At 46.8% G+C, this 25,780-nt stretch overlaps 1 pseudogene across 1 annotated transcript in view; it reads left to right on the plus strand.

Moving 5' to 3' along the window:
- Positions 1-24,496, plus strand: part of LOC144159931 (uncharacterized) — a 49,404-nt pseudogene extending 24,908 nt beyond the window's left edge. The window contains exons 4-9 of the transcript XR_013320359.1: positions 8,890-9,133; positions 12,445-12,529; positions 14,864-14,907; positions 16,296-16,568; positions 18,945-19,128; positions 24,262-24,496. The product of XR_013320359.1 is annotated as an uncharacterized LOC144159931 (transcript). The remainder of the gene's footprint in view (positions 1-8,889; positions 9,134-12,444; positions 12,530-14,863; positions 14,908-16,295; positions 16,569-18,944; positions 19,129-24,261) is intronic.
- Positions 24,497-25,780: the final 1,284 nt, after the last annotated feature.

The raw sequence follows: 25,780 nt of genomic DNA on the forward strand, positions 1-25,780 counted from the left end.
AGTGACCGCTACAGTGAAGCTTGAACATTACTTAGTTGTACTACACCTACTTAGTGGCGTCTTTCCCAATCCTACTTTCCATTCCCTACCCACAGGGCTTTATAGCCTCCTCCCTTAAATAAAGTCATTCATTCATTCATTCTTTCGAAGCACCACCGCGTCCCCTTACACAACCCCCGTGAACGTATTAACAGTACTATAATTTCGCGTTACCTGTGGAAATGAGAGGAAAATGGTGGAGTAAAACGCCAGGCGTACGGGAGTTGCTGTTGCAACCTTGTACAGCACATCGTTTCCGAGGTACCGAGGAAAGCGCTCCGCTCCAACCGTTGGCAGCATCGTCCTGTAGTTCACCGTGCCCGCGGGGCACGGTACTAAACGTGTTCACCGACGATACAACGCACCTCGCAACTCCACGCACAGCAAAAATTAAGTGCACACCAAATTAACAAGGAAAAACGAATGCAAATGCGCACCACCAAAACACGCGAGGGGCGTTTCCTAGCAGACGAACTTTAGGAGCGCCTTTCCGAACACTAAAAGGACTGCATCACAGAGCAATGACATGTGCCATTCTTCAGAGGGCGCTACAAAAAAGGTTTTTGAGAATGAACAGCATTGTTATAAATTATTTACACATTGTGCCTAAATAAATGTGAATCAGAAATAAATATCGCTTGTAAAATATAAATGTTGTTTTATTGTTGAACAAAACTTGGTTTTTTGTTACTAGTGTTTGTTCCCTCCTCACCTAGTCGCGCTTCAATCGCCACTCCCATAAGCCCCCATGCTGATGTCGCTGGCAATAAGTTCTGAACCGCTTTTCGCCCGAAGCTTCGCTACCATTTATATTTACCTTGGCCTTTGTGAGACGCCGCGACGACAGCCGTGACGACGGAACGCTGTGTGGCTCTACTTGAGTCCAGCGAGCGAGCTACGACGACAAGGACACTTACTGTGCAAACATGGTTAAAAGAAAATGAGTTAAATACACCGTGGTGTACTGACTGTACAATTTGTAAACAACCGGATAACATAGACCACGTTTTTATACACTGTTGGACGGCGGTTCACCTTTGGGATGTTATGCAGCGAACTTTACACAAAGACTTCCCACTTAACCCGCATGGTACACGGTATTTACCCACAGAAAATAACGAAGGAGTCCCCTACGATTTAATAATGCTCCTGGGCCTTCACAGCATATATGTCGGGCGCGCATGGCGTGGCTCCATGGAGACGTGGATGCCCGACCGGCCCGCCAGTTTCTGCGGGAGAGTGTCACGAAGTTCGTTAAGGGGCTGAGAGTCCAGCCGCCAGTACCTATTGGTTGGATTTTCTAGAGCCGGTAACTACTCTAAAGTGATGAGTAATTGACAAAGCCTAGCCGGAGTCACGGCTGGTAGGTTTGTGTATGTCGGGGTGTGTCGTACCATATTCAGCGTTTGGTTATTTTTGTGTTGTACATGTGTGTTGAAGGCTGGTAATAAAGTAAAAAAAAAGACAAGGCGACCCCCCCAAAGTGCTTCGCACTTAATAGTGACGATATTGCAGAAAACTGATGAAGTGTGGGCGACACCGCATTCACCTTCTGGCGAGGTCTCGATGACGTCACGGAGTCTTGCTTGTGAGTCTGCCGGCCGCCTACCTTAGCCAACGCTAAGAAACATGCCAATGGGTGGTTATATAGGGGAGCATCTATATAGTTCTGCTCGATCGTGTTACCTGAAGGCCACCGCGCAGTCGACGCACTTAAAGGAGCCATGAAGAGAAAATACAACTTCGTTTAATCTGAAAAAACTAGGATTCAGTATCTCACTGCGCTCCATTACAGCCACAAAAGATGTTTTTTTAACGAAAAAAAAGCAAGAATTATTTAAAGACCTTCAAATTTTGCGATACAGTGACGTGTTATGAGCAAGAATGACGTCATACGGGCCAACAACGAAACATAATTTCCAGTTGCCCCATTGCAGACGTCCATTCATGTGTCGTCGCGACAGGTGAGTTAGGCGGCCGCCAATCGCACAAGCAAGGTTCCGTGACGTCATAGAAGAGTCGCGGGAAATTGGCTAGGGGGTCGCGACTGCTTCACACGTTTTCTTTAATATCTCCGTTATTTGTTCGAAGATTGCGATGATATTGGTATCATTGTTATCGGGACGAAGCAGTCTTTCTAATAAACCCAACTTGTATTTTGTCTTCATGGCTCCTTCAAAGCGGCCATAACGACAAAATACAACTCGGACAAGTTTGAGAGAACAAGCGGTTAGTACCTTCCTCAACTCCATTCCAGCCACGAGATCGGTTTTGTTAGCCGAAAACAAAAATGCGACAACTATTGAACGATGTTCAAACTTCGTGCTTCAGTGACGTAATGTGGGCAGAAGTGACATAACATAGGCAAACAAAAAGGAAACAGCTTTAAAGGAGCCATGAAGACAAAATGGGTTTATTAGAAAGACTGCTTCGTCCCGATAACAATGATACCAATATCATCCCAATCTTCGAATAAATAGCGGAAATATTAAAGAAAACGCGTGGAGTGGTCGCGACTCCCTAGCCAATTTCCCGCAACTTCTCTATGACGTCACGGAACCTTGTTTGTGCGATTGGCGGCCGCCTAACTGACCTGTCGCGACGACACATGACTGGACGTCTGTAATGGGGCCTCTAGTTCCATTTGACCGCATCACTTGAACGCTAACGTGCAGTTAACGCACTGAAAATTACGTTTTATTGTTGGCCCGTATGACGTCATTCTTGCTCATAACACGTCACTGTGGCGCAAAATTTGAAAGTTTTTAAATACTTCTTGCTCTTTTTTTCGTTAAAAAACATCTTTTGGGGCTGTAATGGAGCTGAGTGAGATACTGAATCCTAGTTCTTTCAAATTACACGAAGTTGTATTTTCTCTTCATGGCTCCTTTAAAGGTAACGTATACCAAGCAGAAGCTTGGTTAATTTAGAAGACTGCCCCACCCCATTACCAATGATGCTGACAATTGTCGGCGGATGCATCCAGATGTCAATACCCGCTCCCATCGATACAATAGCATTCGCGTTTACGTAGGTAATAATCACCAAGAAACGGGTTTTACATAAATTTCTGCGAAGTTTTGCTGAAAATTACAACAGTTCCTATCTTGATCATCAGCCAAAGTGTCTGTCTGTCTGTCCGTCCGTCCGTCCGTCCGTCCGTCCGTCCGTCCGTCTGTCCGAGATCGCCGGTCGGGTAAAGGGGTTTAGAAGGCTAACGGCGCAGCTTGTGGTGGCATATCTCTAGCCAAAGTACGGGATTTTTATCAGTTTGCCTATCCCTGTGAAATACTCACTCGAAACGCTCTTATGTGGACAAGTGCACTAAAGCCGCTAATAAAACAAAGCTGATGAAGCTACATTGAGAATCTAAACGAAATTGACCCTGTGCTTGCGACGCCAACCCCGGTTTTCGGAAATAATTTTATGCGCTCGTTATCAAACCTCTACGGAAGTAAAAGCAAACGGACGACCATCAAAAAGTGCTTAATAGTACATGCACAGCGCAGAGTCATAGTAGCTCTTCGCGCAACCTTCTCTTCTTTGTTGCCTTACATCCTCCTCTTTTAGTGCATTACGGCAATCGGATACAGTGGGCTTTCAGCCACCGTCCAAAGGGTTGCAAAGTTGGGCTTGTGAGCTATGCCATTGCATCAGCACCTTTCATCGCGTGGGAATGAAATTTTCCTCTTCCTTTCTTTCAATTTTTTCTTACCTTTTCATCCCGCTTCATTTGCGTTGTTTTTTTTTCTCTTCCCCTTCTCTTACGTAATACAGTCCCTCATTCCTCAAAATAAAATAAAAAATTCAGAAAAGCTTGCACTCACGCGCAAGACTTGAATGGCGAAGCTGTTGTAGGTGAGCATTGCTGGACACATAGTTAGGTTCCAGTCTCATTGTTTGTTTGCATAGTTACGGTGCTATACTCGGTGACAACTTAAGAACGGCACCGGAAGTTGCCCTGTGCCTTATCACCGTAGCCGGATGTTTCTCCGCGCGGCGCAAGTAGGGCGTTGCTGGGAATATTTTGAACATGGCATGAGCCGTTCCCCTGATTTTTTGGGCTTAATATGCTTATAAACGACTCCAGTGACGACAAACAAACTGCGTGATACAAGGCAGACGATATCACGCATTCATAGCAAACCCCTTTCAAAACGCGCGCGCACTGACGTCACGGGTCCGGCGCTTTGGCGGAGTGATACACTACATGAGGTGGTGCCGTTCTTGAGTTGTAACCGAGTATACTAATCGTCGTCATATGCATCGAAGAGGTCGTCGTCCTCAGCATTGTAGACTTCCACGAGCTCTTCGTGATCAACTCGAGGCAGCGGTGGCGAGATCTGCAAGCCACCTCGGGAAAGATTGCCACACTCGTAGCCATGTCTCCAATTATTCATAATGGCTTCTGGAGAATGCGGCGGCCTCGGTGACCTCTGCCAAGCAGGGTCTCTTTCCAACTTTAGCATAATCACTGAAGTTCTTTTTTGTCTTACATGCGCGGTAGCGCTTGCCGAGAGTGCTGGAGTTTTATTTTTATTTATTATTTTGTTGTTGTTGTCGTCGTTGCTAGCGCCACTGCGCGAGCTGAGTACTCGGCGGTCGTCGCGAGGCCCGCGCTTTAAAGCGCTCGTTGTTTTGTTGCTATTTTTTTTTTCTGCAACGGCGAACTTGCGGGCTTGTAAAACAGCTTCGCCGTTAGCGGTTATTTGCAACCCTTTGAGCACTCACTCATATTTGGCGGCGCAAGCTTTCACGGCACTGCACGCTATTACCGAGGCGCGCGCAGCCCGCGGCTTTTCGCTGAATGTTGCATCATCGCGCCGTCTGGCCCGCTCGGGCGACGATTCTGCCGGCGCACGAATGGGCGACGCTGATCTATTGGCGCTCGCCAGGCCGCGCACACCGCTGCCTGCATAATTGACGCGAACGGAGGCCCCGTTCATTTTCTCCCGTTTGAGGTGTGTTGTCTTGTTACGTGTTTCCCCCTTTTTGCCTCCTCTGATTCCCCGGTTTCCCCGTTTCCCTATTCCGTCGCTCCTGCGGCGGTGTCAGCGCGCTTCGCACGTCTTCGGCCGCGCATCAGTGATTCCCGTCTTGACCCGGCGCCTGTCGCGACGATAACGATTTTCTCATTACCTCGCTTACTGATAGTACCGCAGTATTGCGCGGATAGTCTGGCGGCGCCAAGAAGTGATAAAAAATGACGTGCCCATTCTGTACCTCTCCTTTGTAATGCATGCCCTATAACGCAGAGTTATGATTTAATTGATATCTCCTTAGGTTCCTTAACGTTCGCTAAGATATCATTTATATGAGCGATGTCTTCGGTTGTTCTTATACCGCCATTGAAATTACTAAGATATACGTAAATGCCGTAAAAGTGCCGCAAGCAGTTGTATGCCTTAATTCATTGACGCAACGCAGTCGCGCAGCTATTACAACCCCTCGGAGCCTTCCTGATAATTGGGGAGACCAGTTGCGAAACTATAAAAAACTAGTTCGTGTAGAGAAGACCCTCAACTAGATGAAAGGATGGGGTTAGGAAATGTGGTGGCAAAGGGTGCATTGCAGTCTGGCGGTCTGGCAACTTAAGATGAAACTCTCTCTCTCTCTCTCTCTATATATATATATATATATATATATATATATATATAAATATATATATATATATATATATATATATATATATATATATATATATATATATAGAGAGAGAGAGAGAGAGAGAGAGAGAGAGAGAGAGAGAGCGAATGAGAATGGGAAATGAGGGGCTCGTAGAAAATAAGACAGAAATAAAGTTTGGCAGTCAAGAAAACCTCGGAAAGCACAGGGGAGGATATGGTAGGTCATTGAAACAGATACAGAATGTGGAAAGAAAGTGGAGAAAAAATGCCCGCCAGGTGGGATCCCAACTCACGACCTCCAGCATACCGGTCTGGTGCGATAACCACTACGCTACCGGCGGGGCTATTTTTCCCCTCCACTTTCTGGGGTATTTATGTCAAAGTAAATTTTTCCTGTGCTTGTGGGTGGTTATCGCACCATATATATATATATATATATATATATATATATATATATATATATATATATATATATATATATATATATATATATATATATATATATATATATATATATATATATATATATATATATATATATATATATATATATATATATATATATATATATGCAAACGTACACAGTTGCTGCAATATGTGTATCAGAGAGTGCAGCGGCGAGCCCGCGCGCTCTCCGTCACCCGGGAGTTGCGGTACGTGCGGAGGGCACCGCGTCCTTCAACTCCCCTATATGCGGGCCAGAAGCCTGACAGCTAGATGACGCTTGCCAGAGTTTCCTGGCGTGCGCATGTAGCGCTGTGTGATTTGTGCAACAAAAAAAAAACAAAAGCAGTTGTATCTGAGGGCGAAATCTGTACATACCAACAGCTCACCCGCTGTGCGAAACCAAAAAAAGGTCTGTTCTTTTTTGTTTTGTTTCTAACGAAAAATCAAGAAAAAAAAATGTCGGTCGTCTTTCTATCGTATACCGATCGCTGTTGGCTACATTTTTGTACCTCTCTTTGTAAAATGCGCAGGTAATCAAGCGTATCTGTCATTCGCTGCTGCATCGTATACGTTTGGGTGTTACCTGGCGCTGGTCATCGAGAGGCGTTCGCCCTAAGCAATCGCCGCATGGGGGTTCACTGAAACGCCCTAGAACTGCCAATCAGCGCGACTGAATGCGCGGATTTGGCGAATCATGAGGCTCGTCACGCGATTAGATTTAAAAGTGGAACGTGCGCTGGGACAACAGCGTGAGGCGTGCATGTGCGCGGTTGTCCCAGCGTAGATTCTTTTTCACCGTTCAGTCGTCGTGTACTTGTCATTACCAGCATTGAAGTAAAAGGCTGGTTAAAGATGAGGTGCGATAAACGCACGTAAGTGCAGAGGTCACAATGCATCACCATAATGATGATGATGAAAAACCGTTTATCATAGGCATCGTCGTCGCTGTAAACCTTGTCTTTCACTGGGGCTCGGCATGGGTAGTGTGAGAGGGTCTGATAGGTTTCTGGGTATCAAGAAAGTCAGACAGATACCGTACAAGAAAAAGCAGACCCTTGGCCTAGTGCGAACACACTATTTACGATACAGGCACGAGTGAGGCAAGCTCCAAATATGGGGGAAGAGCGCATGGCATTTGAGCGTCTGCGGTGACGCGGAGGGCGTTCATCCACTGCGTAGGTCTCGGCTTGTGATTGCTCCGATTCCAAGGCGTCCTGGAAGGCTTATCTTAGGCACTTTACAGCCGACAACATGGCAGAAGCGTGGTATGATGATTATTGAGATATCGAGAATGCCCATCCTACGATAACGTAGTATGTCAAGCATGTTGCTTTACAGAACCGAAACCGAAACTTGTTTGACTGCTAATCTTGGACATCGTCCAATCACGGTGCACCTCCTCCCGACATCAAAGCGTTTAGTTGGTGCGGCCGCCGCAGACCCCTCATGGTAGGTTTTCTTCTTGCGGGCTTTATAAAAAAATTACCGACTTATCAACCGCATAAACGATGAAAAGTGTGTTAATTTGAGCCAGTCTACGCAGTGCAATCAAAAACGGGAGCTTCACAAATTCACTTCAGTGCCCCTTTAAACTTTAAAACTACTGACCCCACCCGTCAGGGCGCTGCAGTACCTGCGGGCACTCTCCGCTTCGTAATAAAACAACGGTCCGGTTCTGACAAAATCGTCAGACAACTAGTGTAATATTTATCGGAGATGGTGCCAAACACGGGAACGTGGTTGCTCACCTATTAGTTGCCATTCTGCAGCCATGCCCGAATGTGGAGTTAGTTATGTGAGCGCCGCTACAGCTGTAAAAAAACTAAGTAACACCGCGCATGAACCACCTTAAAATGATTTGAATTTGACCACACTTCCTGCAATGCCTTGTGGATGCTAGGGGTCTCTCCCGTGTATTATTACCTGCGTGTGGATTGCCAAGTGTCCAGAATGGTACCCTTATTTACCGCACTTTTGCAACTCCAAGCACCCCATTTTCTATTTAACCATCGCAAGGTGGATTTCAGACACGTCGAAAAGGGTCCACGTTAATTTCGGCGCCGATATTTTAACGAAGTGCTTAATTGCAAGAAAATTCGACGGAACAGAAGACGACCTGTTGTGGGATACTGAGAGCAGCGGCTCAAGGAAGGAAACAGGCTCAAGTGGTAGCGAGGGTGATGGAGTCTCATTCTAGGTTCACTCATCATCATCATCCCCAGCTTATCTACGCCCCACTGCAGGGCAAAGGCCTTTCCCATTAATCTCCAATTACTCCTGTCCTGTGCTAACTGCGACCAATTTATCTCCGAAAACTTCTTGATCTCATCTGCCCTTCTAACTTTCTGCCGCCCTCTGCCACGCTCCCCTTCTCTAGGGATCCACTCTGTTACCCTTAATGAACAACGGTTATCTCGCCTTCGCATTACCTGCCCTGCCCACGTCCATTTCTTCTGCTTAATTTCTACTAATATGTCCTTAACACGCGTTTGTTCCCTGACCCACTCCGCTCTCTTCTTGTCCCTTAATGTTACAACTGTCATCTTCCGTTCACTGTCTCTGCCTATTTTTCTTTTGAACAGTGTTGGCCAAATCGAACACCGTTCCATATACCCACCTCGTCGACATATCACAGCGAAAAAAAAAGTGTGTGTGTTTGTTGGGGGGGAGGTCAATTTAGTTTTTTTTTTTCAAATCTAAGCACTCCGTGCATCGGGGGTGCTTAGAATCGAGTAAATACGGGAATCTACACTATCATCACCTTTTATCCGCGTAGGGTCGATGGCGCGGCAGTACGAGGACTACTTCCGGCGTGCCTACCGGACCCTGGTGGTAGGTCGTTCCCTGGAGTCGCTCAACCGGGGCTCGATGGCGGGTAAGAGCGTCACGCTAACAACGACCGCGGCCCTGGCTCGTGCCCTTCAAAGCCAAGCGCTGGCTATATCGGACCTGGGCCTCATTGTGGCTGACGACGCCGCGGACCTCTTCAGTGCCAGCGCCGTGGACACGGATGTAGCCGGGTGCGTTGGTCCAACGCGCGCATTTCAACTTTGGGTGTCTTGTTATACTCTGGCTGTGTAGGGTCGCAAAGCGAGCAGCGCTATACGGGACGAAATACCGACACCAAAATTTGTTTTACTGCGCTAAAAAATATCAAAAGTACGGAAAACTGAGCGATAGTTTGACTGGCGATTCAGCGGCTACGGCGTTGGGCTGCTGAGCCCAAGGACGCGAGTTTGATCCCCGATTCGGGGGCTATTTTTTTTATATATAGAAGCGAGAAACGTACGTTGAAATTCCGGTAGTCGTTAAAAGTCGCCAGTGGTCAGAATTAATCCGTGAGAGCCGTCCACTATGGCGCGCCTCATGGCATATATGTGTAGGTTCGGCGCGTTAAAGGCGCGAAATTTAAATTTGATCTGGCGGTAGAAACCAAGCGTCCCTGATTATTAAACAAACTCGGACGAGAAACACCCCAGCTAAACAAACGGAGTTTGGCCGGCAATGGAAGGCGAATGACTTACTGCAGGCATACCAATCGGGCAACAGGTTGGCTGCAGAGTATTGGCACTAGAAATAGGAGATAACTTCATGTAGGGGGGAGACGAGGGAATGCGGGGGTATTCGCAACGAAATCGACATGTAGGTGGGGGCAGCGTTGCGCTGCTAGTGTGGATGCTCCGCTGAGCGGCCCGGGAGAATGCATACTGTCGGCGCGCTTCCTCCATTTTTTGCGCCATATGTGCGCATGAAAGGCGCAGAAAAGGTTGTATGCTGTAGTTCGGATTTTCAACGTTCATTATATTGCATGGAAGCAGCAATAAGCTTTCGTTGCTACGTCGAAAAAGTGGCGACCCATCGGGAATCTCAGAACAGCCGAAATAATGACAATGACCCTGTACGCCATGGCTCGCAGCAAGCTCGACCTTTCCCGTGTATGAGTTCGAACTTTCAATAAAAACGGAAATAGGGGCAAATCAGGAAGCCTAGATCTCTAGAATTCAGGTTACGACGGCAGTTTCAATCGTTTTCATTGGTAGCATATGACGACGCATTATACAATTTGTGGGATGCCCTGAAACGGTAACTAGCATTTCACTGCCCCGACATTTTGTAAGAGCTTACGATATATTTTTTTTTGTGCGTTCGAAAGGCAACATAGAAGTTATGAATTTTAACCAGCGCAGAGATATCAATGTAAACGTTCAAACGGGTAAACGTTCAAACGCGTAAAGTTTACGCGAAATTTCAGTTAAGCGAAATTTTCTCGACTTTCAAGGTAGGTTTGGCGAATAAAGGTGTCTGGTCACTTGTTGGAGGCTTTCAACGCAAGTCAAATTGCGAATTTGCGAAATTGCAAGTGAAATTGCAAACTCGCGCAGTACAATCAACATCTCATGTTTAGCTAGATTTTTGCTAAGTGACTAGCAGGGTTACAGTGTGTAAACCAAGCTTCTTGGACCTCAGAGTGAGCGTAAATTTTCTGTTACAGCTGCACTGTTGACCAATTGCGTTCTTTTTAAAATCTAACAGATGCCCAGAAAAGCGAGATGTGTTCGAGTCTTGGGTAATGTCGCTTACGAAGACAGTGAAACAACAGTCAATCACAAAACCATAGAGATGGCAAATGAAGTTGCCCTGTTACAGATATGGTAGAACGTTCCTGTTTATATTTCGTTACGAAATCAAAAAACGGGTTCCCGGTAACTGCGATTTGTTGTCAATTTAACGTCGCTTTTGCATTGGCATTTATTTCTTGAGGATTTGTTAAAAAAGGCACGGATAAAAGTTTTGCCTCCTTTTGTCTGCTTTGGGTTCCTGCCAACATTCCAAACGTAGCGAAAAGAGAACGTATGTAACGCGAGACGCCAAGCGTTTGCTATCAGCATTACTTGCAATTGGAAGTACCTTAGGCGTCGTCTTCCGTAGCGGTGAAAAAGCTGTACTTCAACAAGTAAATGTCAGTATTTTGAAAACTGACTATAGCCCCCTTTTGGCCAGACATCGTCCAGGAATCGCGGCTACCGTTTTTACAAAATAGTATTTAAAGCAAGCATTGTGGGAAGAATACAAAAAATTCAGCGCCTCGTTGCTCACACCCTGCCCACATGTGGGCAACAAGGTTTATTAAATTACGCGACTTTTAATTCTTCTTTAAACTTAGGTCTACCTTCAGAGGTTAAGGCCTGACCATATTAGGCATTCGGTTATGCTCAGCGAAACGCGTTTTTGAATGAGGCGATTCATGTCGTGATTTGAAAATACGATATATAAAAATTACACTCGAAATTCCACAGGACGGACGCAAAGTCACAACTGCTTAGTTTTACCGAGAAATCCCCCGAAATACCCTTGCGCATCCACAGAAACATACTTTTAAATAGTACATAAAAAATTAGCAAAAATGTCGCACAGTGTAAGCAGCGACATCCAAAAATGTTATTTATTTTCGAAAAGATGCGGGTAGAATTTCCCCTAACATAGGCTCTTGCATGTGTAAAACACGTCCCCGTTAATGAATGGGTGATAGCGCAAGGGTCGTGGGCAGTGTAGTTGTTTTTGTTTCTTCTTTCTAAAGGACACAGCGCAATTAATTTGACAAGAGTGTGGCAAATGCACGGGTGTGCACAGATCTTGCGTCTCTTACCCGTTTCATGTACTTGACTTTCTTCCTTTAAATAAACACCACTCCACCTTCAAAAAGCACTCTTTGACGTTCCTGAAACGGTAGATGACTGCACTCATCAGTAAGAAAAATGCAATGCGTCGAAACAATGTTTACAGCACGTTTCACGCTCACCACGGCGACGATGTTTTGTGGAACTAAACCTAGCGAATTGTATTGCAACGGCCGCTGATTATTGCACTTATAGATGAAATCCGCAAGCAGAGGCAACTACGCCATTGCTTACTGCCAAACAAGTGCACATATTAGTTTTTGTTTAACGTGTACCGAACGCGTTTAACGCCGCGCGAAACGTGAACGGGCGGACGACGCGAAATCACCATCCACACTAAGAGCGGTTCGCCCCGCCGCCGCCAGGGACCGACTGTGTTCGATCTCGGGGCGAACAGGTGGGGCTGGAATCGGAACTCTATTCGGGAGGCCATCTTCCTGGCGTGAGCAATAAGTGCATAATGTTGGCGATCATTATGACGGTGATAGAATATTGTAACAAGAAGGCGTACGCAAAATCACTCTTGATTGATTGATTGATTGATTGATTGATTGATTGATTGATTGATTGATTGATTGATTGATTGATTGATTGATTGATTGATTGATTGATTGATTGATTGATTGATTGATTGATTGATTGTACTTCTAAAGGTCACCGACGTGGTCCTCATCGACGAGTTTGAAAGTAGTTGGCTTCACAAGACCCGGATGGACAATGCCACAGTCCAAACAGAAGGTACCGTTGCTATCGTTGAATGCTAACTTACAGCATGCGTTATTCGGGCGTTAGTTTTTATCCTTAGGATCAATATTATTGCGCACCATTCTTGTCTGGTAAACTGGGTTTTTTGTCTGGTCGGGAACCAAATTTTCGCCCACGCTTGTTGTGCTTCTGGGGTTTCTTCGAGTACCAGAAACCATTCGTGCAATCTACACTCTTAGTCACGTCCCGGATGACGTCCAACATATACGCCGTACGAAGTCCTGATTCCATAATATAAGAGGCTCTTACAGACACATTTTACGTAACGACACCTCGAAGACATGTGGCTTCCATATGAACAAGCCTGCAGGTAAAGTACTATTATGAGCAATATGAAAGGGAACACAGGAACGCGCAGAAAACACCCTCAGACACAGCTGTGAGTGATACCAGAGTCCTTCAATGCCTTGAAGGATTCTGGTGATACGCAGCGGCCGCCGCCGGGAACGAAGTGGAAAGGTGGATGCTGTGCTAACAACTGTTCCCCCTTGTTTTTCACAGCTTCATCCGCGTATCGCTCCGAGTCTGTTTCGAGGCTGTTTGCCCCGCGTTCCTGTGTTCCCTTTCATATTGCTCATAAAAGTACACACATATAACGGCAAAACCTTTTCAAACTACTAGCACCACCGGTGGAAAGGTTCCTCTACATGTCTGTATTGCTTAATGCACAGATATTCCGGGGCACATTTACGGCAAGACGCAAGCACGGAACCAAGCCTCACAGTGTTCTTTTAATGAAACAGTAGAGAGAACCCATTGTTACGACTAGGAGGATTGGTCGAGAGAGTCGTGACTTCATAAGACCGTAAAGTCGCCCACTTGGGATGTCAGACGGGGACCTTCGGGAGGAATTTTAAAAATAAAATATCACAATCCCCCCAAAATCACAAAAAATAATAAATGTCTTATTCAGCGACTTCACGCGAGTAGCGCGAAATCGAACAACAACAAAGGAAGAAGCTTTCTATGTTAAAAACGCCGCCAATGAGAGGCTAGAGAACGCGATCAAAAGTTAACAAAAAAATTTGTATCCCAGCTCAGGGCAAGTACTCAGAAGGTGCTACACAAAGAGTATTTGAAAGTTTTGCAAAAGCAGAATCATCTCTCTGGCTTACTTGTGAGGCCAGGAGCACTAACCGAACTTATGATATAGCCACAAATGCGAGGTTACAATGAAACGTCATCCCTATTTCATATTTGCCGCGCTTTCGAGGCACTTTTTCAAAGAAAGTGCTACGCGTTGTGCCGCGCCTCCGCCAGATGGCGCCACGGGTCCCGCGACCGAGAGAAGACACAGTGAAACATCCCCCTCGCGAGGGGCACGATCAAATGCAGAGCATTTCCGGGGGCACACGACGTCAAGTAGTTTGCGTTACTTTAATGTTGTTGCACTTGTGGCAACTGCTGACGAGAGAGCGCTCGTCAGCAGTAATTTGAATGAGTCAACGATATAAGGCGCGTTAGTAGCGTCCCATTCTGTGTCGGCTTTGTGGCGCAGTGGGTAGAGCACCATGTACATTGCGTTCCGCCCGCAGGGTCGAGGGATCGAGACCGGGCGCCGGATAGTATTTTTTTATATATATATAGTAGGGAGGGGTGCGGTGAGGACTACGGACGTCAACGCGGGTGACATCGTGAGTTACTGAAATGCTCTGCATTTAAAAGATACTTCCTCGCGCTGGCGCGAGCGGCGCCAAACGCAGCAAAGCCAAAACAAAGAAACTCGCGCCAGCACTGCACTCGGCTGCTTTAAACCGCTCAGATTGGCTAATCAAGACCCGGTCACTTGGATAGAAGGCCTAACAAAACCAATTCATTTATCAACGCTTCGCACTAATGACCATTGTTCAATAGGGTGTTTCGCACTAATCGTTGCTAATTACGGGCTTAGCTATGCACGGTTAATTTTCTGTAATTTCGGTTAAAGGTCCAAAAGATCTCTAAGGGAGAAATTGATTGCTTGTAGGGTTCAACGCGCCTACGCAACGCAGGCGGTGAGGCATTCCGTGGTGGAGGGCTCCGGATTAATTTTGACCACCTGGGGATCTTTAACGTGCGCCGAAATCTCGTACACACGTGCAATTTGCGAACTTGCTGGATTTAAAACTGAAAATGATGGTATTTTACTTAATCGCCTTCGTCTAGTTTATGACGACATTCACTAATGTGGCTTTGCGGTGAATTTACAGCGTCTGAAGAGCAGTTAAAATACTTTGATATCCGCTAACACGCGGAATGCTTCTTCTAGGATTGATGAATATATTATTGGAAATCATTAATTTCGCTGCATTTCCTCCTTTTTCACAGAAAGAAATTCCCACCTTGCAAGAGCCGTTAGGCAAGTACAAACAGCTTTTTCTGCTTTATTGAGAACGATTCGTAAATTCTTGTTTGAAGGTTCCGAGCTTCGTCAGAGACGGTATGATGGAGCATGACCTTTTCCCGAACTTCTAACAATTTGAATTTAAAATTCAGCTTCCGAAAATTGACTGAATTAAATTATAGCTGTGAGCGGAAGTCATTTGATTCAAAATACAAACACACGCTACGAGGAGGGTACTGAAAGCAGAATTAAATTATAGCTGTGAGCGGAAGTCATTTGATTCAAAATACAAACACACGCTACGAGGAGGGTACTGAAAGCAGGGCTTGGAACGACGAACCAGTCTGGAAACCGGATACAAGCTATAGTGAGACAATCTTTTTTTATTATTATTGCCTGCACTACGGCGGCACCCGTTAGGCAGTTACCGCATTCACTGAATGTTACGGGTGCCTATGTATCGTCCTGTTTATTTATTTATTTATTTATTTATTTATTTATTTATTTATTTATTTATTTATTTATTTATTTATTTTTTATTTATCGCTAAATAATTAAAAATAAATTAATAATACTACAAGTAATTCTTCAATTAATTAATTTCGTCAATCTTGCCAATGTGGTTCAAACGATAGCTGTACGATGCAATGGTTTATTCTCGCTTATATTACTCTAATCTAGTGTGGGGCACTATGGCAAAAGGTAATCGTGAACGGATTCTGGTTTTACAAAAGAGATGTCTTAGATTAATTGAAAACCTTTTTCCGGGTTAACACACGCTGCCATTTTTCTAAAAACAAGAAACTCCAATGATCGAAGGCATCTAGATTTTGATTGTATGGTTTAACGCGCCGAAGCAACGCAGGCGATGAGGCGCGCCGTAGTGGAGGGCTACGGAATAATTTTGACCCCCTGGGGATCTTTAACGTTGTGGTCGATTGTATTGAAACCAAGTTGAGGTTGCTGTAAATCGTGTTTTGAATCTCCCGCGGAAATGTCAGCTGGTTCGGATGATCCACGCAAAGAAGATGACAACGAAGTACTGATGTACAGTCATGAACAAATGAAACACGAACACGAAAAACATGAACAAGATCACGCAATATTGAACAATACTGTTCGGGGAGCTGTAATAATGGCACGCTATTAGTATTTTTCGGAAGCGGCATTTCCCAACTCCGTTTTCGTAACTAAGCTACGCGTCATCTTGACTTTCATGGAAGCGAATCGCGCTATTTGTGTGTTCCGGTTCATATTTTAATGTTCTCGTTCCATTCGTCAGAGACTGCACGTGCAGCAAGCAGAGTGTGCAGGGCTTTCGCGCTTTTTGTGAACCTCGTTCGATGACATGGACGCCTGGTTTTGCGTCTTTTTTCTCGGGCGTTACTAAAACGCCGAAGCGCGGTTTTCCCGCAGAGGTTGCATAACAGACCAACATTTCAAATTTTGTACCCTGCTTGTAATTTTTTTTTCTCGCACGCCCACAGGACTGGACGCTCCTGCTAGGCAGTCTCTGCGTTTCCCCCAGCGGCTGGTGAGTGAGAAGCTGTCGGCGTACTCGTTCCGCCAGCCCGATCTACTCACACGGGCCCTGCTGCACCCGTCCAAGGCACGCCGGCTCAACTCCACCGTTTCCTACCGGCCCCTGGACTACGTCGGCCAGTGCGCCCTGGAGTTTGTAGTCTCCAGGTAGGCGTGCCGAGTACGCGCGAGCAAAGCATTCGGCCGCACGAAATTTCAAAGCACTTCACTGCAGCCGTTGGGACCTGCAAAGTGTTATGAGCGGGTGCTTCTTCCGGACGTCGCTTTCATAGAGTAAATCCGCGCTTCATATGACGTAAGAGCATGAAACTTCCGGGTGCGGTGGAACAAATTGAATTCGCGGACCTGTCTGGACTCGGGCAGCGCAGGACGCGAGCGGGCGGAAGTCAATGGGAGATGCCTTCGTATTGCAGTGGACCTAAATAAGCTGTTCATGATGATGATGAAGATGATGATAGTATGACCTCCGCATTTATCTCGGTGAGCTACACCAATGCCGCGCAAATAGTGCAGGGTGTATAAAAATTTTTATGGGCCTCAAGAACCACAGCTTCCCCCTAAATTACTCGCTTAAAATAATACAGTTTCAGTGCAATTTGCCTTAATAACAAAACCGAGAACAAAGAAAATGTACAGACACAAACCTGACGTTCTACACGTGTACGCACATTCTGCTGCAGTCGTGTTTTGTGCAGAGCTGTGCTGAAGTGTTCTTACTTTAATTGAAAATAACTATTTAGTGGTGCTTTCAGCAGCGCTGGTAGGAAGGGAACGTCGATCACGACGGTAATCTCACACAATACCGGAAGCGGAAAATAATAGAGAGTTTTAGTAGTCCGTCTGTTCCGTCGTGTACGTAGTTACCTAGTTTACCGGGACCCGACTCCGCCTGCGCGCGCGCTGAAGGGTGAGGAGGAAGGGTGAGGAGGTGCACCCCTCCGTGACGAATGCGCGGACATGGCGAAGGCCGGCCCGCGGAACTAATCCCCCTACTGCGACGAATGCACAAGTGCCAAGACGTGTCCCGGTCAACACGGTAACTACGTACACGACCGGACACACGGACTGCTAAAACTCTCTAATATGATCGGGCTTGGTGCCGTGCACAATACCTAACATTCTCTCAAAGCTGAAAACACTTTTAAAGTGGTGGTGGGATAGAAGGGATATATAGTGAGTTTTCTACCTGGCTATAGGGAGCAGAGCTGGATGCACAGGCAGATTATCGCTGGTCGAAAAGAATCGCGTGGTATACTGGCAGTATTTAAAACGTTTCAAGTTCTCGAAACGCTAAAACGGCTCTTTTACGTAATTTATTCCACTTTAACAAATTTTTTTTTATCTGTACGCCAAATTGTGAGAGTGAACATTACCTGCCCCTGAAGAGCGCCATATTCCTCCGCCGAACTCTGCCCGAACCTTCGGATTTTTCCAAACGCGTAAAATAACAATTTCAAGACGGATGAATACAGAGGAAGGTTTCATGCGTATCATAATTAAAATAGGATGGATGACCTGCGAACCAACACTATCGACATGTCGTTGTGAGACACGCACTCAATCCTTTCAGCCATACCGTAAAGCGCTAACCACATGCATAAGCGATTTGGAGAGCGACGCGATTAGCGACGGACTACTTTTCGCCGCGGACCAAATCGCTCATCGAATCGCTCGGTTATGGGTTGCCAGATCAAGTCGCTCACCTTCCGGAAGTTGCCTCAGCGACTATACTCGGTTACAACTAAAGAACGGCACCACCTCATGTAGTGTATCACTCCGCTAAAACGCCGGACCCGTGACGTCAGTGCGCGCGCGTTTTGAAATGGGTTTGCTATGAATGCGTGATACCGTCTGCCTTGTCTCACGCAGTTTGTTTGTCGTCACTGGAGTCGTTTATAAGCATAATAAGTCTAAAAAATCACAGGAACGGCTCTCGCCATGTTCAAAATATTCCCAGTAACGCCCTACTTGCGCCACGCGGAGAAACATCCGGCTACGGTGATAAGGCACAGCGGCAACTTCCGGTGCCGTTCTTAAGTTGTCACCGAGTATAGCCAAAGTACACTGTAGCCAAAGGGAGAGCGGTAAGGGGCGCAACTTCCGGCTTAGGGAGAGAACGAGGGGAAGAGGTGAGCGGCGGCACAAAGCATCCTAGAAAAGTACGATCCTCTGCTGACTGAAATACGTTTATTTCCAGTTTTTGTGACAAAATGCACACATAAAAAAACCTTGCGGCTGTGTGTACTTCGATAATCGTATTGGGCGCTGTGCGGCAATATTGAGATCGCTCGTCGCGTCGCTCGCGCGATCGCTTTCATGTGGCTGCCTTAGCGAGCGATTGGGACGAGCGATTGCAGATCCCAGTCGCATCGCTCCTCGCGTCACTCGCAAAAATCTCTGCATGTGGTTACTGCTTAACTTGTACAGTAGAGCGCGACCGGTAAATGTGTAAAGGGATGGTTGAACCGAGCTCCAGCCAGCCTTTTCGCTTGTTCCTTACGATGCCAATGTTCCACCTTCAAGGTACATCCTGAAGAACGGCACAGCCAAGAGCAGCGAGGAAATGCACCTCGCCAAGACGCGGCTTCTTCGGCAAGACACGCTGGCACGGGTGGCGGCCCTGAACAACCTGGACCAGTACGTGTTCGTAGACGAAGGGCCCGAGAAGACGTCCATGACCGCGTTCGCCAACGAGGCCAGATCCCAGGTGACGCTTTCAGGAACTGCTTGTTCTTATCGCTTGCAGCACTGCTTGAAGGGTACCCGAGCTTTGTTTGTACGAGCGTTTGCATTCATGCGACCGCCTGCGTCAGTTCTCCCACTTTGTTGTGGAACAGAAGACGCAGCCCGCACCCAACACAGCACAAAAACATAACGCGCCGGGAATCCGCTGTACTAAGACAGATTCAGACAAGCACGCTACCCACTGTACACCTCACTGTTCCTCTCACACCGATTCCGGTGATTACCGGGGTACAGTGTGCTGGAAGATGGAAGAGAGAGGTGTGTCTTTCGGCCTGCTATCATCACCGCAGATAAAGCATGAAGAATGATAATTTCACCGAAGCAGTGGGAAACGATACTGCTCAGCTCGGAAGCCGAGTCTCAGGGCTGTCCGGATGGCCGAGGCCGCCGCCAAGAGCAGGGGCTCCTGGCCGATGGCTGCAGAGGGAGGGAAGGGACTTTCACCCTACCCCAACCCTGACCCCATTTGGGGCAAACAATAAAGTTATTTCTCTCTGTCTCTCTATCTCTCTAGCACGAGGCGTAAACGAGTGTACCGGTGTTATTTTAGTACGCGTTACGTTCTGACGTAAACGAGTTTCCCGGTGTTCTAGTACCGTGCCAACATCAGACGACGATTACGACGACGACGACAGGAGACGCCAACATCCCCCGCCACTAAGGGGCTTCGCCCCTAAAAATGCTACAGTCCCGCTTTAGAGGAACGGGGTGGATCACTAGGACTAGTACTTGTAAGGTTCAAAGGTGCCATGGAGAGAAAATACAAGTTTGGTTTGTGAAAAAGACTGCTTTTTCTCCATAATGACGGCAGCAAGCTTATCGCAGACTTCAAGGAAATAACGCGCACATTAAAGAAACATATCAACCAATGGCGACTCCCCAGCCCATTTTCGGCGACGCCAAAAATGGGCTGGGGAGTCACCACTTGGTTGGGGAGTCGCCACTAGGGAGTCACCATTTTTGGTGACGCAAGTTTCCGTGCCTGTGCTATTGGCCGACGCCGACCCAAGCCAACGCCAAGAAACATGACTCGGATTATATGACCTCTAGTTCTGTTTTATCGCACCACTTGAACGCGAACATGCAGTTAAGACGCTGATAACTCTTTTCTTAGTGTTGGCCCATATTACGTCACTGCCGCCCATATTTTGTCATTTTAGCGCGAAATTTGACTTGCTAAATATTCCTTGCGTTTTCTCGGTTAAAAAGGTGTTTTTTGAGGCTCGAATGGGACGAAGTGGGTCACAAAAGGCTCGACTATTCAAATTAAACGAGGTTGTAGTTTGTCTTTATGGTCCCCTTAAGGGGGACTCACCTGTTAGCATTCCTATGGGAGTTACTTATGGTCCCCTTAAGGCGGACTCACCTGTTAAGATTCCTATGGGAGTTACTTATGGTCCCCTTAAGGGGGACTCACCTGTTAACATTCCTATGGGAGTTACTATGGTCCCCTTAAGGGGGACTCACCTGCTAGCGTTCCTATCGGAGTTATTCATGGTCTCCTTAAGGGAGGCTCACCTGTTAACATTTCTATGGGAGTTACTTATGGTCCCCTTAAGGGGGACTCACCTGTTAACATTCCTAAGAGAGTTACTTATGGTCCCCTGAAGGGGGCTCACCGGTTAACAATCTTAAGGGAGTTACTTATGGTCCCTTTAAGGGGGACTCACCTGTAAACATTCCTATGGGAGTTACTTATGGTCCCCTTAAGGGGGACTCACCTGTTAGCTACGTCTTCACGACCCTGTTAGTTACGTCTTCCCTGTTAGCTACGTCTTCACGACCATGGGAGCTACGTCTTCACGACCCACGCAATTAAAAATAATCGTGCACCAATACGAAAATGTGCTCACAACGGACTAGTTTGCTTATTTCAAAGATATGTCACCTCTGTACTGAAATGAACAAATAAATATCTTGCTTGCTAGACAGCTAGCGCCATCTAGTGAAAACTGGATAAACCAAAACTTGTTTCTTGTTTATTTTATTTTATTAAAGAAGTGATGTATTTCTAAAAGAAGCAAATCAGGCCATAAGGAAAGTTTCTATGGATTTGCAAACATTTTCGTATCGGCACACGATGCCTTATAAGCCCGTGGGTCACGAATCAGCAAGTCCCTTGGAATGTTATCAGGCGAGTCCCCCTTAATGCGGGAAGCATTGTGCATCTGCGCCTGCATATGTGCGCGTATGCGTTTCCGTCTAGGGGGAAAGTAGCTATTTCACGACCTCCTTCCTCAATGACAAGACGTCGTCTCTACGGTAAGAGAAGGACATGACCCCGGTCTGCTTCGTAGTCTGCTTACCGCGTCTCTGTAGCTCACGAGCACACTGCATCATTAACGTGAAGAGAGGGTCATCATACATCTCTGTTAATGAGGGAACGTGTGGTATGAACAAAATTCCGCTGCGAGCTAACCGTGCACCCTTTGTCAAAATTTTCTAGGCCAATCCTAAGCCTTTTCTACCACAAATAACTCAAAGAATAAGCTTTACCTGTAAATGTGACAGAAATATTGTTACGGGGAAAATGTTGTATTAGAGATGTCACGCGATGTCACAAATGTCACGCGGTGGGGAACACAGCAGCTCACAGTTGTGAGTGGGTGCGGCCAGAAAGATAGTTCCTCTTCTTCTTTCGCAATCTTGCCACCACAGCCAGCCTCTCTGTCTTCATGGCTGCTCCATGCTGATGCCAATCTCTCGGTGGCTATGTTCCCTTAAACAGAACCATAGGCATCCTGTGACCCGCCTTCGGGATCCCGCCTATGGACCCTCTGACGGGAACGCAGACAATACACCATTTTCCATAAGCAGCCGGGAAAGGAGGAAAATACTCTCAAACCAGTTCTCCCGGCGGCCGACCAGAGTTGCCTGAGCGCGCTGGGCTGCTAACATCGCTCGGCGCGGTTTGCTCCGCTGCGTAGGTCAGGGGTATTTCGCACCGTGTGCTTAGTTTTTGCGGAACTTTCAACTGTTTTAGCCAATATTGCGATGCCGTTCAAGGCGCAAACGTCGCTTGGTCAGCACTGAGCGGTGGTGGGTTATTGAACAACCAGAGAAAGCGAGAAACAGTCGCTGACAGCACGCATGTGCACGACACTGCCTGGAGAAAATGCAGTGCGGTTGCGGCGTGTTTTTGCGGCATCGCTTCCCAACGCACACCGACTTGAGATATCGGTAGATTCCGTTGATAAATCGCAACGACTTTGTACCAACGACCAACTCCAGGGTTTGTTGGGTGCACTTGGACGGCAAGCAGACGGAGCAAAATCTATTTATCACACGCAAAGCTGCGACAGGGAACGGAACCCCCTGAAATGTTAGAAGCAACTTTATCCTTTACAATACAGCATTGATTGGTTGGTTGATTGATTCATTCATTATGGTGTTTAACGCCCCGACGCTTCATGGGTGATGAGGCGCGCCATAGTGGAGGGCTGCGGGTTAATTTTGACCACTTGGGGATCTTTCACGAGCGCCGATACAATACAACACTACAATAACTTCTGGTTTCTTGTAGTCAATTTAAAATACCATATATTGTTTGGTCATTACAGCCGATTGGCATTAAACAATTCCCTTTTCATCTAATCTAACCTTTAAAATCACGGTGTTTTGTTTACTTTTTTTCAGGCCAACGCATTGCACTGCCAAACGATATGAAAGGATAACTTTCTCCATCGCACACTGCTGATCGATAGCAGCTAGGATAAGCAGACAGCCAAATGTGGAAACGCAGCTTGAGATACGCGTGAACTCTGCATTTGGAAAATAGCTCAACCTGTTCACAACGCGGTCAAAGGAAAAGCTTCTAATCCTTTTGCGTTGCCACGGAATCTAAAGTATTACAATTACAAAACAGTTACTGCTGGTCGCGTGAAGCATTTGTGGTGCAAGCAGCGGTTTCACAAAGGTACGTGGGCTCCGAGCGACAGGCCACATGCGCTGCGCAGAGTTAGATCAATCATGATCACGATCATGATTAACCAATATTAACTCGCCCGAACGTCAACCCTTTTGCTCAACCTTCGAATAGTAATTTGACTGGTTGTGCGGTCGTGTTATTTTTCCGCCCGGGTAATTTCGTTTCGTCAGTAACCATCATAAGTCTAGTTAAGAAAGATTATATTGCATTGCATTGTCAACAGCGTAGCAATCGCCTCGTTGAAAGTCCATCGCGAGCTCGGATCACCGTGACCCACATATGCTGTGCGCGCTCCGCATTCGACGTCCGCGCTTCCGTAAACATGACTAATCGGTGAAAATAACAAGCACGGTGGCATTGAAAACACGTATTTACTCCCCGATATCGATTTCTATGTCAGTCGGTGCCATACCGGTACGTTTGCATCGCGGAACTGCGGAGCACCACCGGCACCACCACCACCACCACCACACTGCTACTGCTGCTCGCAACAGCCGGGGTCGGAATTTTCCGCTCTGGCAGCAAATTAGGACCTAAAATCCGTCCGCAGATGATGAAAACAAAACAGAACACACACATACAAGCACTACAACCGCTAACTTAACTCCAAACCACTACGGTTCACTCGGTAATGCACGGATACCGCGCAGACGCACGCAAAGAACGGCGCACTTAACAGCCCAGCGCGGAGGTTTCGACGGTCGCTTCATAGACGGCGCTAGCGTCTGGTTCAGAAAAAGCAAATGGCGGCGCCCACCTCTAGCAAGGAAAATGGTGTATATTTTGTGGCAATAAGAAATAAATGTGTTTTCTATAGCGTTCCGGCATAAAACGTTCCAGCCTCGCTCGGGACGTAAGCTTGTACATAGAAAATTGTGACAAACACTACTATCTCGATCACAGTTAGGGTGAACACTGGAGCGCGTGTCATTCCGTGCGCGGGAGCCACCTGTCGGCGTTCCGGGTAACTTCGCACGCATGCGCAGTTCGCAATTGCAACGATGCTATGTGATGCGTGTGCGAAGTTGCCCGGAACGCCGACAGGTGGCTCCCGCGCACGGAATGACCCGCGCTCCCGTGTTCACCCTAACTGTGATCAAGATAGTACATCCCGATATGTCTCTGATCAAATGATTACAGCGCTTTCTTGGCGTTCTCTACTTACAGTCATCCCTTCACAGGCCGCTGCCGAGCAACAGGAGCAGTTTTCTGCACAATTTCGTCCAGTCGGTCGCCGGAGCTGTCTACGTCGACAGCGGCTACGACGCCGACACACTCGAGCGTGTCGTCTTGAAATTCTTCACACCGTACCTCTGAGCACTGTGAACTGGCCGCGCGTTGCCACGTGGGAATGCTGCTGGAAATAGGATGATCACTAAAAATGGGACACGTACCTCACTAGTTTAGGCCCTTTTCTTTGTCCTGAGAACCGCCATTTTATTGTTGTACTACCGCTGCCGCGGGTGGATGGTCCAACGTGCCTTCAACGACATCCAGAACTTCCCCGAATATTATCAATGCTTACATACTGAAAATGTCTACGGCAGCATTGGACGTAGCAACTGGTGCAGCCGAAAGGATGATCGAACGTGCTGCGTTCAACACCATCGAGAACTTTCCAAAATAGTATCAATGCTTCAATAATGAAAACGCCTAAGGTAACAGCTCTCCACATAAACCGTCATCGCGTCATATAAAATACATCGACTGAAGCGACAGACCTACTTTTCACCTAAAGAGGAAAATAATTAACTGGAGAAGGCAACGTTCGAACGCAACCGTGAGTGGGCAAGTAATCGAATTCTAGGTTTCTTTTTTTATTTTTTGATGGAAGGTTTTTGCAGTTTGTTGCATTTAAATTATACCTTACAATTATCTTTTTTTATCGAGGAGCCACAATGAACCAGTTTCGGGGAAATTTGCGGTAAAAATTGTTACGCGCACGTACTCTAAATGCACCATCCATTCCGTGCTGGCAGGTGTGCGAGTGTCCTGCTCCAGAGAAACCCGGAAAAAGCTGCATGAGTATCGAGGCAGTACGTAATGGATGTGGCGACGCGACGCACCTATTATCTCTAGCGAACACCCCCTCGGGGACCTTCGCAAAAAAATAATTCCCCCCATTTCCCCTTAACGTTGCTAATTGCTCGCTTCAAGTTGAACGAGCCTGTCAGCCGGCTGTTATAGATCGATGCCTCGAGGGAAAGCCGGTAGTTCGAGGAATCTCTACCCTTTTCCTGCCTCTTCTCGGAAAAACAGAGAGGAGGAACCTAAAAAACGGAGCGCCCTCTAAAGTTGTTCTCCCAAGCTCTTTCTTTTTTCGCTTAGTGTAGTTACCCACTCTTCTGTCAGATGGCGCCACAGTTCCAGGGGTGGTCGTTTCCTGCTATTGCAGGGCTAAAATAAAGGCATAAAGGCGTTCTTCGCGAGCAAAGAACCAGTGCGCCTTTCATCCAGCAGCCGTGAAAGAACATTACTCCTCCTCCCCATCGCATAAACGTCCTTTCCACAGCGGCGATGAAAACCAACAGCGCCTTTTTGTCATATTATTTTCAGTGCTATTGTTCTCACAACGATAGTAAGAGCGGTAAGATATTTAATGGCCGCTTGGAAGTTGTCGGTGACGCAATGTTGGGTAAACGGCTGTTGTGAGGCTGCCTTGTGTACGTGTGTTTTATATGGCCTG

Source organism: Haemaphysalis longicornis, unplaced genomic scaffold (genome assembly GCF_048455015.1).
Source record: "Haemaphysalis longicornis isolate Haplotype H1 unplaced genomic scaffold, Haemaphysalis longicornis Haplotype H1 scaffold_10, whole genome shotgun sequence".
Lineage (NCBI taxonomy): Eukaryota > Metazoa > Arthropoda > Arachnida > Ixodida > Ixodidae > Haemaphysalis > Haemaphysalis longicornis.